The sequence below is a fragment of the Lolium rigidum genome, chromosome 6, assembly GCF_022539505.1.
Source record: "Lolium rigidum isolate FL_2022 chromosome 6, APGP_CSIRO_Lrig_0.1, whole genome shotgun sequence".
Lineage (NCBI taxonomy): Eukaryota > Viridiplantae > Streptophyta > Magnoliopsida > Poales > Poaceae > Lolium > Lolium rigidum.
Genome location: NC_061513.1, coordinates 301,892,062 through 301,910,776, shown reverse-complemented (window position 1 = coordinate 301,910,776; position 18,715 = coordinate 301,892,062). Strand labels below are relative to the sequence as shown.

Genomic DNA, 18,715 nt, shown 5'->3' with positions numbered 1-18,715 from the left:
CCAAAGAATACAAGTTGGGACATTTTATCGATTAGCCCTCGCTTCCACTCCGACCACCACTACCCCCAATCCTCCACCATCTCCGCAAGCTCCTCCAATGGCCAGAGCAGATCCTGCCGCTGCAGATCCGGACATTCCCGCCAAGGACGCGCCGGCCGAGGCGGCGCAGCGTCTCCAGCGGGTCCGCGCCAACCTCCGCCTCCCCGACCGGCCCTTCGCGCCGCTCTCCCGCGACCACGACGCCGGCCTCCGCGCGCTCCGCCTCCTCGACTTCGCCCGCCTCGACCTCCCCTCCTCCGGCGTCCCGCGGCCCGACCTCGTCGCCGAGCTCGTCGCCACCTACTCCGCCACCCGCGGCCGGAGCTCCGTCCGCGGCGAGCAGGTCGAGGTCTCCCTCGAGTCGTTCGCCAGGGCGCTCCGCCTGCCCCCGCACGCTCCCCCGGCTAGCAGCGACGCTGACGCGGCTGCCCGGGCCTCCGCCTCCAGGGAGTTCGCCAGGGTCTACATCGGGGCGCCGGCGGAGGCTTCCGCCGGCATGAAGCGCCGGCTCCCCAGCATCTTCTTTGACAAGAATGTGAAGCGTGGGCCAGATTACACCACGGAGCTGCTGTGGGAGCTGCTCAAGCAGGAGATGGAGCACCTGGTCGAGAGCGAGACCGCCGGCTGGGTCAGCTACTACGCTGCCTTCCTGCAGAGGCTCATCTGGGTGCAGAGGCCGGAGCTCTTCCAGCCGCCTCCGTCCGAGGAGGCAGTCGCACCGGCGGCGTTGTGCGTCCAGCCGCCACCGGAGCCGCCGTCTGCGGAGGCAGTTGCACCGACAGCATTGTGCCTCTGGAAGGCACAAGAGAGCAATCTGCCCACGATCCACGAGTGCTGCTCCGAGTCCGACATCTGCAGGGCTGAATCAAGCCCCAAGCAGATTGACACGGCACCAAAGACAACTTCGGCCATTGCCTTTGACTCTGACAAGGGATACCTTGTAACTGAATCTCGTCAAGACGATGCTGTTCCGAGGAAGACTGCTAGTCGTCGTGCTCTTAGGTTTGAAGGATTAGACGTGGCTAATGAGGTCGGCCAGGACCTGCCTCCAGTCGTTGATGCTGCTGCTGCACCGTTGTTGGTGCTGGGTAAGAAAGGACCTGGCCGCCCTTGCAAAGTTCAGACTGCGCTGGTTGAGCCTGAGAATCGCAGCCCTTGTGAACTTCAGACTGCCCTGGTTGAGCCTGAGAATCGCAGCACTTGTGAAGTTCAGACTGCCCTGGTTGAGCCTGAGAATCGCAGCACTTGTATAGTTCAGACTGCCCCTGTTGACCCTGAGAATCGCAGATTTACTCGTGGCAGCATCAAGAGCAATGGCTTTAAGCCCACTCCTGTGGTGGATCAGCAAGCTAGGACCAAGAAACAACTTAGTGCAAAAGTGGTGTTGAAGAAGCAGACACCTGCAAAAAACAAGAAGCAGACACCTGCAAGGCCACAAGGGACAATGATCAAGCAAATGAAAAGGAAGAAATGAGCATTCCAGCTACACCAATACATGTGATGCAAAAGGCTGGCAGGGACCTTGGGATAGAGCCAGAGAACCTGACAAGGGACAATCTTTGAAGCTTACCCCTTCCTCCTCCAGTCCTTCGGCTGCTGATGATTAGGCTTTCCCTGTTAATTAGCCCCTATCTTTATTTCTCTGTTATATTTAGCTTGCTTTTCTAGAGAACCCTTCTGGTCTGTTTTGTAGGATCACTTGGTGCTATGCTGCATGCAAGTGTCAAACTTTCATCTATATTTGGTTAATCAATGTGATGCTACTGTTGCCACTACACACTAACCAAACCAATCATTTGTGGATAAGCCCGACAGTCCTGAAAGACACCTATTCCGAACCTCATTCCGCCGATCTGATAAGCTCTTCGCTGACTTCCCAGAGCCTCTCCACCAAGGCGTTACTCTTCACCAATTTGCTCGTCTTCTTGTTGCAGCTGATGGTTGAGCCCTGCATAAGAGGTAGTTTTTGCTCCCTTGAAAGCCACAGATTGCCTTCATTTAGACAAAAAATAAATTGAGGACAAACTAAAAAATGGTAAAAAAATCTTCAGTGCCTTCCTCCTGTGACAGTTAGTCATTTATTTTCTTTGTCAAATATAGTCATAGGCATTGCTAGAAATAAGAATTAGTAACAACAAGTACAGGGAAGAACCTGTGGCACATTCTTTCACAGCATGTTGGTGACAGACTCGAATTGCATCTCCAAGTGAAAACAAACTAGTTTTATAGTGAGGTGCAGAAATAAATTACTATTCCTGAAACTGGGATTTGCATATAGCTAAGACTTGGTATTCCAGAAACAGATTCACAAACTGAGAGGATACTCTGGAGAGCAAAGGAGCGCCTCATCAAATTGGTCATTATCAACCAGGATGAACACGCAGTTGACTGATGTTGGCTCCGAGATGCTGAATAATAATGATGATAACTGATAGCAGTTTTTGCAAGACAAATCAACATAAGCAAGGGTATATTATAGCCTAGGTAATAGTTGCAAGTCGTAATAATATCAAAGTAGTTCATGAAGATCTGATAACAGTTGTTGCTAATAAAGTTCACTTCATTGTAGTATAACAGGGGAAAAACATCATGGGAGTGACAGACAAAATGCACTACATCTCCATGCTCTACTGGTCCACTCTTCCGCGTAAATGAAAAAAAAAAGCTCAGTATGTATGCAAGCCTAGATTGTCCACAGACAAATTTATCATTGTATCTGCCAATACAAAACCATATTAGCAACAGCTGAATCAGCAGTACAATTTCCTCTAAAGACCATAAAAAGCTTGTATATTGACTTGTCACTGAGTTCATCAAATTGGATCCCCTTCGGACATGTATGGAGGTGGGCAACTTGAGGACAAGTTAACAATGTGACCCTCAATACCTGTAGACATGACAATGACTACCATATTATCAAGGGGATGGTCGGTCAGAAGAAAGTGATTGAGCATAAGGAGTGAAACTAATATTCCTTCTGTTCGTGGCCTGGAACCTCACCTGATGATGCTGGATTCGCTGTAGCTTGCTTTCTTTCCTTCTAATCTACTTTGCGTGTTCGGAAAAAAATAGTATCACTGTGTCTGCCATTGAAATTGTCTCTTTCTCCTATTTTCTAGAGACAATACCGAGATAATAATAATAATGCAGTACTCTTCTACGCCCTCCCTTGAATGCCTTCTCCTCTCAGCACATGGACACTCTGTCTTTGCCACTGTCATAGCTATTACAGAGTGCAGTTGTGAGGCTAATTTCGACCAGCTCATGCTTGAATAAATTAACAATGCGTCATCGTTCTATCCCATGACTAGCATAAATTAGCAACCTTTAGGAGCGATGGCATGTATCTCAACTTAACGATGTGCTAAGAAATTCAGATATTCAAATTCAGTCTAAAACTCATAGGATTACAGCACAACAAGGGTACAGAATTCAGATATTCATAACTTTTACAATATGTCAACTCACTATCTAAGCTTTTGGGCTCCTCTGCTTGAAAACAAGTGTTAGATTAACTTCCTCTACTTGTTTTACATTATATTTGCGCCTTTTCAATGCTGAAATAGTACTTGTGCTATTCTCACGGTGTTATCACCTGTTATCTCTGTATACAGACTAATCTCACTCAGTATCTGTAGATGCTTTGTTTCATGTATATTTTTTCCGCTGCATGCCAATCCATCGTCTGAAAACATAATTCCCACAGTTTTCATTTAGTTGATATTGCATCTAATAGAGCTAGTGTTTCTGATTAAGATTGGGTGCCAAAGCGGCTGATGAAACTGTACGTTGATTTCTGCACCAAGTTATCAGAAGTACCAAACAAGAAGCTATTGACAAAATTATATAATCTTGAAGTAAGTTTGTTGAATTTGCATTACTTGTTTTGATTTATACTTATAAATCAGGTCTGACTAACTTGTCAAAGCCAAATGTGTTCATCTGCTTCTGTTTTCTAACAGGTCTCTGAAGATGAAATCATTGTGTCTAATTGTGGACTTCAAGATCTTTCAACACCTTTTCTTGATGCCCTTAGATCACATAAAACAATAGCCATGTTAGATCTTTCTCATAATATGCTAGGTATCGTTTTCCACTATCTCTGCTGATTTCCAGTATATATTTAATTTGTGCGTCAATAGTTTGGCAGATAAACAGATACAGGTAAATGGAAAGTGCCTTTAGCCTTGTGACACTGAGTGTGCTGTATCAGTCAACTATTTATTTACGTTAAACTATCTTTTTTCTTATCTTAGACTGATTAAGCATTCATGTTTATGATTTGCAGGAAACCAAACCATTGAAAGGCTTCAAGAAATATTTGCTTCATCAAGCCAGACATACGGTGGCTTGACACTGGATTTACATTGCAATCAATTTGGTCCAACTGGAACCACAGTTAATCTTAAAGTCATACTTTGTCCATAATTTACTGATGAACAGACATGTGAGTGCGTTGTTATGACTGAACGATTGGAAATGCTTAATCTGGCTGGGAATCGTCTCACGGATAGTTGCAGTTCTTATATTTTCACAATCTTACAGAAGTGCAAAGGTAAGTTTATTTTTTGGCGCTGCAGAAACTCTAGGCCTTAACACATCGTTGTTTGCACCTTCAGAGTTTTTGCCATATCTTGTTTTTCTGAGCGTGCACCTTTAATTTTGTCTTATATAATGCATGTTATGTTTGTGCACCTTTACTTTTGTCTTATATAATGCATGTTATGTTTTCATTTCGTGATAGCACTATATAGCCTGGATGTTGAGCAGTGTTCTATCACATCAAGGACAGTTCAGAAGATGGCAGATGCACTACATGAAGGATGGGTCCTTTCACATCTCTCTATAGGTGCTTTTGGCGGTTCTCCATTGTATATAACTCAAACTCTTAGACCATCCTCACATTGAACATTCTTTGACAGGAAAAAAAACAATCCGATTTCTAGCAACACGATGCTTAACCTTTTCTCCAAGCTGACTTCTCTGCAAAGGCCAGCATACATTGTTCCATTATTGTTGATAACAATGAAGTATGGTGAAACAATAGACCAATTGTGATTGTCACAACTGCAGATTTTCACAGCTAAGCCTAACTGGTATAAAACTGAATAAGTTAATGGTTGATAAGCTGTGTTTTCTTGCGCAATCCATGTGTGCATCGCGATTTCTGCTAGGGGAAACTTCTATTTGAGCGGTGAGTCTTCTTTCCATGTCTTCGGGTTAGTATTTGTAGGCTGTAAGAAACACCATGCCTTACGGATGCTGCTCTTTTTGCAGGGAGGAATCATTAGGCTTACCGAGGCATTATCTAGCTCATCTCAAGAATTGCTTAGGTTGGATTTATCCAACTGTGGGCTCACAGCTCCTGAATTCTCACAGATATGTACAAATCTTTGTCAAATCAACATTCTGGACTTGAACCTAGGAAGAAATTCCATTAACCTGAAGGTTTGCTTTCTATTCTGAGATAATTTGGTTATGCACAGTTTTGGTCACTGTGATCGGTTGAGTTACATTGTACAATGCAGGGATGCGATGCTGTTGGGTCAATACTTGCAAATCCCCAATGCAGTCTCAGATCTCTCACCATTGACAGATGCAATCTTGGGCTTGCAGGAGGTACTAGCTGGCGCGGAACAATTATTCCCAAAACAACTTACGTATCAAACTCACAATCTTCTTCCATTTCCAGGGAATGACCAACTAGAGGAGCTACGCATGGCCGAGAACACAAACTTGGCACTAGAGCAAACATTGCATTTCGGCGAAGACATGCAGGATGTATCAACATGCACTGGGCATCAACATGGTAACAGTGCTGAAGCAAGGGTCAAGACAGCTCCGGGAAACACAGATGTTGAGAAGATGGTGGTGGCAGATAGCGAAGATGAAGCGGTCAATGAGGATCGCCGTGCAGCATCGGGTGCCTCCCAGAACTGTGCAAGCTCTTGCCAGAGGATCTCTTATTCTGGCTGTCGGGTCATCCAAGAGCTCACCAAGGGCATTGCTTCGGCGAAGCAGCTGAAGGTGCTCGACCTCAGTCAGAACGGGCTGTCCGAGGAGGCCATGCAGTGGCTGTGTCCTTCTTGGGCATCTGGCGAGAGAGGTGATGGAATGGCTCGGAAACATGTGAGCAAGGATGTTGTGCATTTCTCGGTGGATGGCATGAGTTGCTGCCGCCTCAAACCCTGCTGCAGAAGAGACTTGCAAATGTAGTCTCTAGTGATGGCCTTCCAAGTCCAGTCTAGTGGTCGGTCCTCTCTTTGCTTCTCTCCTTTCTCTCTCCACAGGGGAAAAGGGCGAACAGAGGAGCGTCTCGCTTGCCGGCGACGGATCTGGTAGCTCCTCTCCACCGGGGGCCTTGGGCTCCTAGAAGGGGAGTGAGCTGCTTGATCCGCCATGCGGATTTGTACAGCTGTAGTCTAGGTCTAGGCTATGTAGCAAGGTGTGTGCCGGCCATTTCCCATGCTCTAATGGCGATGGCGATGGCGGCGGCGTGCAATAAATATGCTCCTGGTCTGGTCACAGCGCGGCGGTTTCCGGTGCTGTTGGTGGCAGACCTGCGAGCTAGATGTCCGAGCGAGGTCGGCGTGGCGGTGGCGGCAACTTCGGAGCGGTTTTTGTCTTCCAACTCCGCCGACGTGGTTGCGTTTTGCTCCGACGCCATCACGGAGTTCGGGAGGAACTATACAGGAGTATAGCCGGCGGGCGTCGTCGGCATGCTCCATGTGCTCGAGGTTTTGATGCTGGGTTCGAGGATGCCGGCGGGCGGTGCTGCTCTTCTATGTCGACTTGGTCAACTGGATCGAGCAGTGCGGCGGCCCGGTGAAGCTCGGGGTATTCCCCGGCCGACATTCCCCAGAGGAAGTGTTATCGCCGTCCTCGGTGGGTTCCATGAGAGGTCCACAAAGCAGTTTATCTGCGAGGAAGCATGCCGGGTCAAGGATTTGTGGTGTGTCGGCTCCTTCTCCGACGGCGTCTTTGGCGGCTGCGGCTCGAGGAGACCGGAGATGGCGTTCGTGTGCAGGGATCTTCAAGGGCTTGTTTGTATTTTTTTTCTTTTTTGGGGTCCTTTCTGCAAAGTGTCGAGACAGCTGGTGCTTCTAGAGCATTCCGGCTGTTTCTCCGTGCGGTGTAACTGTGTAAGCTGGTTGATATTGAATGACACGCGGTACCTTCTCAAAAAAATAAAATAGTGATGGCCTTCCAATGTCAGATTATATTTGCTATGAGTGAGGAATCATATATTTAGCTATATTTAGCTGACAGTAAATTAACCATGGCATTTGTTAAAGTGTTATTATGTCCAAAACAGAGATGGGTCGGCAGGAGTTTGTTGTATATATGTCATTATCAGAAGTGTAAATTATGCGTGTTTGCTGGAGTGTAGATAAAACCTATATGATGAAGCTTTGAATGGAAAACAATTTAGTACCAGACTAATCAGCCCTCCATCTTCATACAGGGAAACCATCACTTTCAAAGAGCTGTAGAAACCCCACTGCTTAATAGAACATCTGAAACAAATCATTTGATGCTGTAAATAGGCATCGTTGCAAACATTCCAGGCAATATGAATGAGCTTAAGGAAATAAACAACATGCATGTCCCGGGAGTTTATCATATTTGGCCAAGGGAGGCACTTAGCTTGGGTTTTTTTTAAATGTTATTCCTGTTTTCCTATCGAAGAATGTAATATTCCAGCTTAATAATCTTTATGGATTATGACTGTAAAAAATATAAAAGAAAAGAAAAAAAGACAGTTGATTTGTATGTTGAGAATTAGATTCCGTCTTCAGTTTTGATTTGGTGAAGTCGTCATTGGCATCTTCCCATTTCTGTCTAATTTGTAATTACAAGGAGCGACCTGATGACTTACTTGATCGCAGCAGCGAACCAACTCGTCCAATAGGCGTCCGCGCGAGAGGAAATAAAATGAAGATACCACGAGCTATGCTGCTACTACTACAAAATATACCACTTCAAACAGTGGATGCTCAACTCAGCGCTTGCTACAAAGCGTTAATATGTTACTACTTGGTCATGGAGAGCAAACCAAGAAATTCAACGAGAATCACCCTTGCTACATTAGACTAGATACTTTTGAATTCAGACCAGGCAACGGTGACTTGCATCTTACACGTGCTGAGGTTAAACACACCACAACTTCTACCATATATCTTTGGCGTAAAAACTAAGTCATTTCTGGTAGCATTCTGTTCATGCTCAGCACACCGTGCGACGATAGAGACCTTGAGCTGATCTTTTTGATCTTCTCTAGTGTATCCGACGGAGACAACACGGCGTGAAAGATTGATGGTGCCATCGTCAGCGACAGGTAATTTACCATCTCTGAAAGCAAGCAACACAATTTCCACGAAATTTCCACTAGCGGTACTAGCGGTGAATACACCTTGAAAACCACCTGGTGGCAGCAATGCTTTACCCATTGGTCGCACACTGATTGTTGCCTCCACGGCACTGTCAATGTGGTGGAATCCTAACTCCAGCGTGCTGCGCTTGCTAGTGTAATCGCCATGAAAATAACAATACCCCCTGCTTTGTAAATTCAAGACAAGAAAGCTTAGGTCTCTGTCATCAGATTCTGTTTCGCCCTTAACTTTGAGCACGATCTCGATGTTCCCAGGGTCGTGGCAGGTCACAATAGCACGGGTAGGACCTGTGAGTACTAGATATGGATGCTGCACAAGTCAAGAAATAATCAAGTCAATAACAATGTTTAATCGGCAAGGGGTGTTGTCGATCATGAGTGAGGAGGAAACATGTGTGATACAAAATGGAAAAAGCTATATATTACCTCCTTTGTGATGGTCTGACAATTACTCCTTGCACGGGCATAGATAATAACACGTTTACGGTAGTCCAAGACGTCGCGCGCGGTGACCATGCCAAAGACTTGAATCGGCCACCGTAGACCTCCTCGTATTGAAGCTATTTTGATGGAAACGATCTGCAGGCTATCTCTGGGGCTACAACTGCTGGAAAGATGGTCGGTGTAACGCATAGGAGGGACAGACGCTGCGTCGACAACATACGTGCTTGGGGTTAATTAAACTCCACTAAAATTGGGCAAATATACTAGCTAGGGTGCTAGGAGGGTATACTTACTGATGTCGTCGGTTTTCCAGATCCTTGTAGCGAAATAGTCGCTGGGATTCCAATCCTCTTGTTGGGCCTTCTGTCGGTTACGGTTAGGGTACCAGTACTCCTCTGCCGATTGCTGCCGCCGGTACATGGCGTCCCATCGCTCTTCTCTCTTCCTCCTCGTCTCCTCTTGTTCCTGCACCTTGGCCATGACAGATGTCAACAGTCGACCAATCTCCTCGTCCGTGATATGGGCCATTGCGCGTGGTTTAGATTTGCTTGGGGTAGCAGGCACCTGTTGCTGTGCTATACTATTAGATTAGATAGATATATAGGGGCGTATATATATACACGAGATCGATCGGAATCCAAGTCGGTCTCGTCCAATGTAAAATATGTGGTAGATTGCATCCGTGTAAAGCTTACCTGATCAATCGTGATTGGTGGCAAAGGATTCGGACGTTCTTGACTCCTTGTACGGATCGGACTCAGATTCCGGGTAGAATAAGAATTATACACTATATAATTTTCAATCAGGTTAGCACCCTTCATAACGATTTGAGCACTGTAGATGTACAAATTATCCACTTGTTTGTTCAATCGTCGTCTGACACGTAGCTATTTTTTTCCTTGCTTCATCCGTTCGCTCCGTAAGTTGGTTTGCATCTTTTTTTATTTTTTGAGCAACAGGTGACCGGCTACCGGTTGGCCTCCTTGCCCGTCGCTGTTGGAATGAATTTCACCGCTTACACTTTTTAATTAATTTTTCCACCGCTTTGACCGAAGCAGACTTATCCTAAAAGTGTTTCCCTACCGCACGGTTCTGTCCGCTGGGCGAGGCGGCGCCACCAACACCATCTATTCCAGCCGACCAGCCCTATGGAGCTCGGTGGAGACAGCAGCATCCGCGGCATTGGAGGCAACAACCGCGTCCATGGGGGTGTGGAGGTGGCGGAAGAAGCAGCCGGCGTCGCGAATTTCCAGCTGATGTACATGGCCCTGGAAGGTAGCGCGGAAGGGATACACGACCTCATCGATGCCTGCGCCGACCGCAACTTCCGCGGCATAGACTGCATGAAGATGCATATCCCCGCCTGTGAGTAGCACGCACTGGTCGTACAGCTGCTCCTCAAGCGCGGCGCGGCGCGGCGCGGTGGCCGTCGTTGTTCTTCTGTAGGTAGTCTCTCTGCATCCGTGCAGTCACTTTTCTCCATGTACGCCCAGCTGCTGTTTCATTTGTTTCTCTTCTTGCGCCAGCTTCTGCTAGCTGTTCTGTGGTTGCCTGCTGCTGCTGTTCTTCTCTCTCTCTCTACTATTCCTTCTCTTGCAATACGATTGCTCTTTCCTCTTTTCTTTGGTGGATATGCCCTTGCAGATCGTCAATTTTTTTTTGTGTCTACTTGTGTGTGAGCTCGTGCCTTCTACCTGTTCGATGTTATGCTCATAAGAACTTAAACTAATTATTCAAGTTATGTTTTGTGGGATTCTGAGATCTAGGACAATTGCAAATTCACAATACACTGCGAGTACACCTGATTCAAGATTTTGTGTTGATTTTTATTTCGTCAATTTTGTCTTGCTGTAGGGAGCACTACACAGCCGACTATTTACCTTGGAATGGTGCTGATGCACAAGGTTGTTAAGAGGATTCTGATTCATTCCTTTTCGTTTAGAGTGCAGTGGCTTAGATGATCGCGGTGCTTATTTTGGGTTGTTTGACAGGTGAATTTTGATGCGAGATAGAATATGACATGATCCACGACTACAAGGTTCTCTAGGACGTGTTTCAAAGGTGGAGATAAGCAAGGTACCAACTCTCGGAGTTGCCATTTTCTCTCGGCCTTGCCATCTTTCTTAGTTTAACATGGGTTGGTAACCTGTAGCTGTCACGTAGTGCAAATTTCTGCTGCATTTGAAATTCTGCTTTGTTCTTGGTAAGCTAATAGCTTTGATGTGCTTTTATTATTAAATTGGTTGCTAGCTTACTCTTATGACCTGTACCTGAATGTACTTAAGCTTGAAACATAAAAAGTCATGATCCTGGTTCCATTGCATAAACATGAAAACATGCATCACATTCAATACATGAAACTACAAGACTGAAACGAAATCCTTTTCTGACCCTTGGCATGTACCAACACTACAAAGCTGAATGCAAAACGTAAATGCTACATTATTTTTTACATAATTTGCTTCTCCATAGCAGAGGATCAAGATATAGAACCCATGGCTGTCTCAGACTCCTGTGTGCTTCTCACTTGAGCAGAAGCTGTATCTAAGAAAAATATTCATGTAGTGCTCAAGGGAAGTTGTTTCATTGCTAAATAGTGAAAGAAGTTCAGATTTATCACTTTCAATATTTGCGCAGAGGCTAAATAACAATTTGTATTTCATTTTAGTGGAATGATAAGTGGTTGGTACATTTTCTTAGCAACCAATATATGGAACAGTTTCAGTAATACCTAGATGTAACATATATTACGGAGCAATGTGAGATTGGATATATTTTTCTGGTTTAGTAATCTTTATCTGGTCTGGATTTGTGGATTTTCTTTGTTGCACTAGAAAAGTAAGATGGTGATTAATTCTGGTGTAGTCCAGCTGTTGAGCTTAACCTTCACTTTTGCCTGATTGATGCTTTTACAGTTCCTTTTGCACTTCCATTCGTGAGTTATTGCTTAAGAGAGGCTTCAAACAGTAGCTGTACATCGAATCATTACCTAGCAAGCATTGAAGTATCAGCGAAATATAGATTGGGTCAATCTAAGAAACTTATGCTATCATAGCAATCCCACTGTCAGGGAAAAGGTTGAACACGAGGGCAAGTCACGGCTCTGGCAGCAATTTTTATTGACGATTGCTCAGAAAGACAACAAATAATCAAATCTAAATTTATGTTGTAGATGCTGCAAATATCTATAGAACTGTATGTTGGAACTTAAAAATTATCAGATTCGTTGAACATATCTGTAAGTTTCCTAAGAGGCACACGCGCAGCCTCTGATGCTACCTATTTTTTATGCAATAAAATCCTACTCTACGGTCAGTAAACGCAGGCACAACCTGTTCGAAGAAAGCACAGGATGTTTTTGAGGTGTCGGTCTTCTTCTTTGGGGACGCTCACACCCACTACTCTGTCGGCTCCATTGGCAGGTAAGTCTGCATGAACAAGGGTACAATGCTGGCCACAATTTCCATTGCATTCATTGATCAATCGGTGCCCTAATGGTGATTCTGAGTTGATTTGTTGTTATGGTGGTGATGTTACTGCAGGGAAAAGGGTTCTTCCATTCTCTGTGAGTATTGTCTTTGAAGGGAAATGAGTATTGTAGATGGGCGTCTCTGCGATTTCGGCAAATGGGGAGATGAATGACGGGATGGCTTGCACCATGGCCACAAACAAGTATGCACTTCTTCCTTCACGATGTGACTATCTCTGAAAATCTGTAGCTGCAAACTACCAATAAGGCAATAAGATACAAGATCTGAGGATTGTGTGCTCATCTCTTCAAAGATATTAACGCTTGGCAGGACATGAATACAATATGTTCTAGCACTGAAATAATATTCATCTCATTTAGACATATGTTTGCCTTCCTATAATAAGACCTTGGACATGTTGTCAGGATGATCACTCCAATTAAGGGTTGAGTGTGTTTTATTACTCAGATAGCACTGTTGTTATAGAAATAAAAGAGAACAGATTACTAGAGAATAGAAAAGTGAGAAAATTTTGTGCTCATATCAGATATCAGCATTATTAGTAGTGTAGTATGTGTTGGCACTGAAATGGCATGAACCCATTTAGACATAGGGTTTCCTTCCTACGTATATGATCCTGGTCATTGTGTGAATATCATGGAAACAACCATAGGGTAGTCTAATTAGCAGTGTGTGGCTCACAAATATGTTCAATTCACTACACCAATCATGTCTTGAGCAGATTATTTATATGCAGGATTTCCAATATTATTGTACGACATTTGAACTGTGGCTGGGTGATTAGGTGGTTGGCCTTTAAATGACCAAATTATACAATCCCCGAAAGAAATAGTCCGATGGTTATATTAGGTCTATTTGAGATACCACTGTTGATTTCCATGCATGACGACTGTTTCTTTTAGACTTGAAGTTTTCATTGGTGGAAGCAAATTGTAGCTGAAAATGTTTTTTTCTTATCTTGGTTTCACTTTCAGATGTTATGTTTAGTTGGAGAGCTGATTTACATCATGGCTAAACCACAAGAATAAATGTATATGTGGTTTAGATAAACGATATTCTGATTCTGAACTTCCCTATTCCTTTTCAGGATTAAGGGATGAATAGTACAAAGTTCATTCATGGGCGAGGACCCTTGAAGAAAACAACAGGCTGACGGCAAATGAAGAAGAAAACAGAACACCTTACGGACTCCCTCTTCGACAACGAAGCTGAGCTCTCGATCCCTTCCAACGCCGCTCCAGCTCTTGACCTCCCAACGCCGCGCTTGATCCTGGACGACAAAACAAAACTCGCTCCAGTTGACAGCCTCCCCACACCTAAAATGGAACTGGCCTTCACTCTCTCCTCAGACAACAAAGCCAGCAATGCCGGACACCTTGAAGAAAAAGGATCACAAGTACCACCGTCTTAGCATGATATCCGCTATGTAGCAATCTACTGTATTATTATAACTGGCTAATATACCGCTTTAGGTACTCAATCCTATGAAATATGTAATCAAGTACGAGCATGCACCAATACCACTAGCTAATCCCTGTTCCATGAACGAAACCGCCCTTCTAGCACCATCACTTTTCAGCACAGTCACATTGGTGGCGATAATCGATATTGTCTCAAGGACGAGGACATCAATGCAGAGTACTCACAGGCCCCAGATTGTCCGCATCAACAACGCGCAACTAACTTCGGGTACCATCAGGAAAGCTGCTCAGTATCTTCAGCCTCCAAATCTCAAACTAACTACCCCCACTATGTAATTTTGCTAGAACACGCGGAGGCGCCATCTGGCTTTGGCTTAGCTCAGTGTAGATATGAATCGGCGTCCTGCAAAATAGTTCAGTAAAACGTACAACCTCCACCATGTAATCCATCATATATACGTATGGTACTGCTACAGTTAGATAGCCACCGCTTTTCATATTGAGCCACGGGCGCGGCGTGCCGCTGCGCCAATGCCTCCTAGTCATATTCCAAGGATAGTTGCTCTAACATTCCCTATATATAACGTGTTTTTATTAAAAAAAACTAGATACACACCGTAATGTTTTTGAATCTACGCATAAAAATAGACTAGATACCTATACCTAAATAGATAAATCTACAAAATGCTCAAACATCATATATTAGTGATTAGTGAACGGGGGCTTAATAAATATGTGGGTGAGTTACTAGTCATGTCGATCAAGGCTACACGTGAGCGAGTTTTACTAGGTACATATTAGCCTGCATTCAATTTGTGGCTCACTCCGCTAGTTAGATGGAATTCACATCTTATTCCATACGAGCTTCGGTACAAAAAAGCACTTCGTTTGATTGCCTTGATTGCATCAGTTGGTACCCAAGTGTCATTTTGTTTGGTTGGTCGCATGCTTTTCCTAGCCTCACCTACATAGCAACATGGTGATCTTACCTCAACTATCACAAGACCACCGTGGCACCACTGTTTACAAACTTCGGCACGTCGGCGATGGCACCGCCGGTCACGCCGGTCAAAAGCATCACCACTTCGCCGACCACGAAGACGAAGACCACCATGACGGCGCCGGTCATAAGCACCACCACGTTGCCAACCACGAAGACGAAGGAACACCACCATGACACTGATATTCACACCCGTCACAAGCATCACCATGTCATCGACCACGAAGACGAAGACCACGATGATACCGCCGGTCACACCGGTCACAAGCATCACCACGTCGCCGACCACGAAGACAAACACCACCATGATACTATCGTTCATGCTCGTCACAAGCATGACCATGTCGCTGCGACGAAGCTGAATACAACCATGACACCATCGATCACACCGGTCACAAGTATCACCACGTCACCGACCACGAAGACGAACATCACCATGCCGCCACCACCATGGATTATCACTTCTCACTTCTCACATGTCATCACCACGTCGCCATCTATGAAGATGGCAAGCAAGAAGTTGAGCAAGCGTGCTCCAAACTATACTCACACATACATACACATTACAGTATACTAGCGAGTCATTTATTTATCGGCGTATGTACACCGAAACAAAAACCTGTCAACATGAAAGTCATGCGAAATGGTGAGGTAAACCTACTCCTCAAAGAAAATTTCAAACGGTTGTGCGTGTGCGATGAATTTGGCAAAATTCGCTTAGAAATTCATACACGAAATTGACGATTTACGACTGACGAAACTCGAAACCGATAGTGGAAATTGATTCATGTCATCGACACACATCTTTTTCGTGTACGGCTTATTTTGATTCGGAATATGTTTGTATTGATTTGAAGAGAGGGCGCGTGAAGTAGTGTAAAGAGAGTTAGCGTAAGCAAAAACACGTGCAGCCGTTGCATCCATCGAGCCAAAAAGTCACGACAACGGGACACACTCGCTGTAAACTGCCTATTCGAACGTTTCTCCAACCTGTCCTGAGGATGCTTTGAGAACCGTTTGGGCCACAACGCGGAGGCCTTTCATGCAACCAAACAGGCCATTTTGTTTCTCCACCCATGCAAAAAAAAGTCCATCCAGTCTACCAAACGCACCCTAAACAAACTAACAGAGATACACGGCGGCGTGCATCTAGGGACAATGACGACGACATGGTACTATCTGGCTTGCTCTGTCTACTATTTTTCTTTGAGGGAAGCAACATGATTTTGCTGCGTATTTTATTAATCATCAACAATAGTTATATTGTTTAAGAGTTTATCTAGGAGAAAGCTGACAGTAAATTAACCATGGCATTTGTTTTTAGTGTTATTATGGCCAAAACAGAGATGGACCGGCAGGAGTTTGTTGTATGCATGGCATTATCAGTAGGGTAAATTATGCGTGTTTGCTGGAGTGTAGATAAAACCTGTATGATGTACTATCTGGCTTGCTCTGTCTACTATTTTTCTTTGAGGGAAGCAACATGATTTTGCTGCGTATTTTATTAATCATCAACAATAGTTATATTGTTTAGGAGTTTATCTAGGAGAAAGCTGACAGTAAATTAACCATGGCATTTGTTTTTAGTGTTATTATGGCCAAAACAGAGATGGGCCGGCAGGAGTTTGTTGTATGCATGGCATTATCAGTAGGGTAAATTATGCGTGTTTGCTGGAGTGTAGATAAAACCTGTATGAAAGCTTTGAATGGAAAACAATTTAGTAACAGACTAATCAGCTCTCCATCTGCATACAAGGAAAGCATCAATTTCAAAGAGCTGTAGAAACCCCACTGGTTAATAGAACATCCGATACAAATCATTTCATGCTGGGGAAAAGGAAACGACCCGATGCCGACAAAGATTCTGATTCGTCGACCGCATCCAAGCCGAAACTTGGTGTGCCAATAAGCTCGGCTGCTCCTGCCTCTTCTTCTGCTCCTCTGAACCAATAAAATTTTGGCTTCTCTTAGCTAAGAGATCATCTCTTAGGACAATCTCTCTTACCACATATTTAGGATGTCTCGTTACTAAGGATAAGACTAAAAAATTACTTATTGTACATCATATTTTATTATTATATCTAGATTAACTACATGGCAGGAGTAAGATAAAACGATCGCATCAACCATTGCACATGTGTGCAAGCGCTGGAAATAATTTATTGGCAGTTTTCTGTTGTTCTCAGCCGTTTAAAAAGCATTGGCCTGCAATTAAGAGTCCGGCGTTCCAAATACGTTTGCTCGGTTCATTCATGACTATCAACATGGGATGGAAATGCATATATTATCTCTTAATCTACCTAGTTGAACTCACATGACAAAAAAGTGTACACTCGCAACTAGTAAACTGGTCATTGCATCTATGGGCTAAATTAAATACTAAAAATAAGAATGCCTTGGTCCAGAAAATATATGATTTCTAGTTCCATCAAATTATCTTGCGAGTTTCTAAAAACCAAGCTAATTTACAAGCTTTTGGCACGCTGAATGGTCGAAGCCAAAGCTACATAGGCCAATTCTGCCGGCAAGGTCGTCTGGCGTCCCCAGGATGTCTGTGCATGTTTCGGTAAGAGGATCGTAGATCTGAAGCACCAAGGACCATCCTTTATGATTTCTATTCTTATCACATCCTTTATCAAAAGAGCAGTGCAAGAGCAGCTTTCCACCATCACTCATCACCCACAGCGGCATATATCGGCATGCAGATGGCGCCATTGTAATCGTGTACGCTTTGCTCCAGCTTCTCTTATCGGAATTATCCAAAATCCATATGTTGGTGAATGGATCCAGGAGACGGTTGAACACCGATTGTACGATACACAAGGCGCCATTGAGCTCTGTCAAGCGGATTCCTGCTGTTCCCGTGTTCTCACCATCAACGACGTTGAGGGGTCCTTGGAGCGCGCCGGCCTTCCATTGCTCGCTCTCGAGGTCAAAGCAGAGCAAAGTGTCGTCGTTATAAAGTCTCTGGTCCTGAAAGACGTACATGACACCATCGATGACGATGGGGGAGCCTCGCTCATGGCATATCTTGACCGGCGACGGCTGCGTTTGCCTCCAGCCCCTGCCGTCTCCCAACGTGAAGATCTCGCAACTCCGGCCCTGGTCGGCGACGAAGCGGACGAGTTTGTACTCGGAGGACGGGATGGCACGGCCGAAGCCGAAGGTGATGTAGAAGCGTTGGGAAGCGTAGGGGAAGGAGTGGTGCTCTACGATTTCCACTTGCGGGCAGGACAGGATCACCTTCCCGGTGGTTGGATCAACGACGTTTATGCCGCCGCAGGAGGCGCCGTTGACGCAGACGAGGTCGTCGAGGCTCGTGTTGCACGTCATGCCGTAGCCGCCGATGCCCTTGATCACCCTCACGATGTTGCCGTTGATGTCCATGAGACGCATGTCGCGGCCGCCATCTGGTTCTTCCTCTTGGAAGGATCCAGCGTCGACCAGGAGAGGGCCGTGGCGGGACCTGTGCGCGGCGGCGAAGTCGGGGCTGGAGATGAGGTCGCGCCACCCCTTGGACGCGCATCGGAACCGGCAGATGGGCTTCAGCGGTAGAAGGGATAGGATGTCGAAGACGACGTCGTAGGGTAGCGGGACGGTGCTCATGTCGATCGCCATCGTTCGTGTGTGTTTAGCAAAGATGCGTAGGGTAGCGGAATACGTGCGTACTTAGCAAAGATGTTGGCGTAAAGCTATCATGGCTTGGTCTCCACGTAGAGCAGCTAAACCGGAATCTGAGTCCAACCTGATTATATTATTCAGAATCTGAGTCCAACCTGATTATATTATTCAGAATCTGAGTCTATCCTGATTAGGAATCCTACCCGGAATCTGAGTCTAACCTGATTAGGAATCCTACCCGGAATCTGAGTCCAACCTGATTATTCGGTACGTAAGCTTGATCTGAAGTCAGGCCTTCTATATACAC

General features: G+C 45.1%; 1 long non-coding RNA gene and 1 pseudogene across 1 annotated transcript; both read left to right on the top strand.

Moving 5' to 3' along the window:
* The first annotated feature begins 3,375 nt into the window (after positions 1–3,375).
* LOC124664482 lies at positions 3,376–6,287 on the top strand (annotated as a pseudogene).
* A 4,435-nt stretch (positions 6,288–10,722) lies between these two features.
* On the top strand, positions 10,723–13,917 carry LOC124667726. Its single transcript, XR_006991386.1, has 5 exons — positions 10,723–10,779; positions 10,867–10,951; positions 12,192–12,297; positions 12,418–12,547; positions 13,454–13,917. It is a non-coding gene; the product is annotated as an uncharacterized LOC124667726 (long non-coding RNA).
* Positions 13,918–18,715: the final 4,798 nt, after the last annotated feature.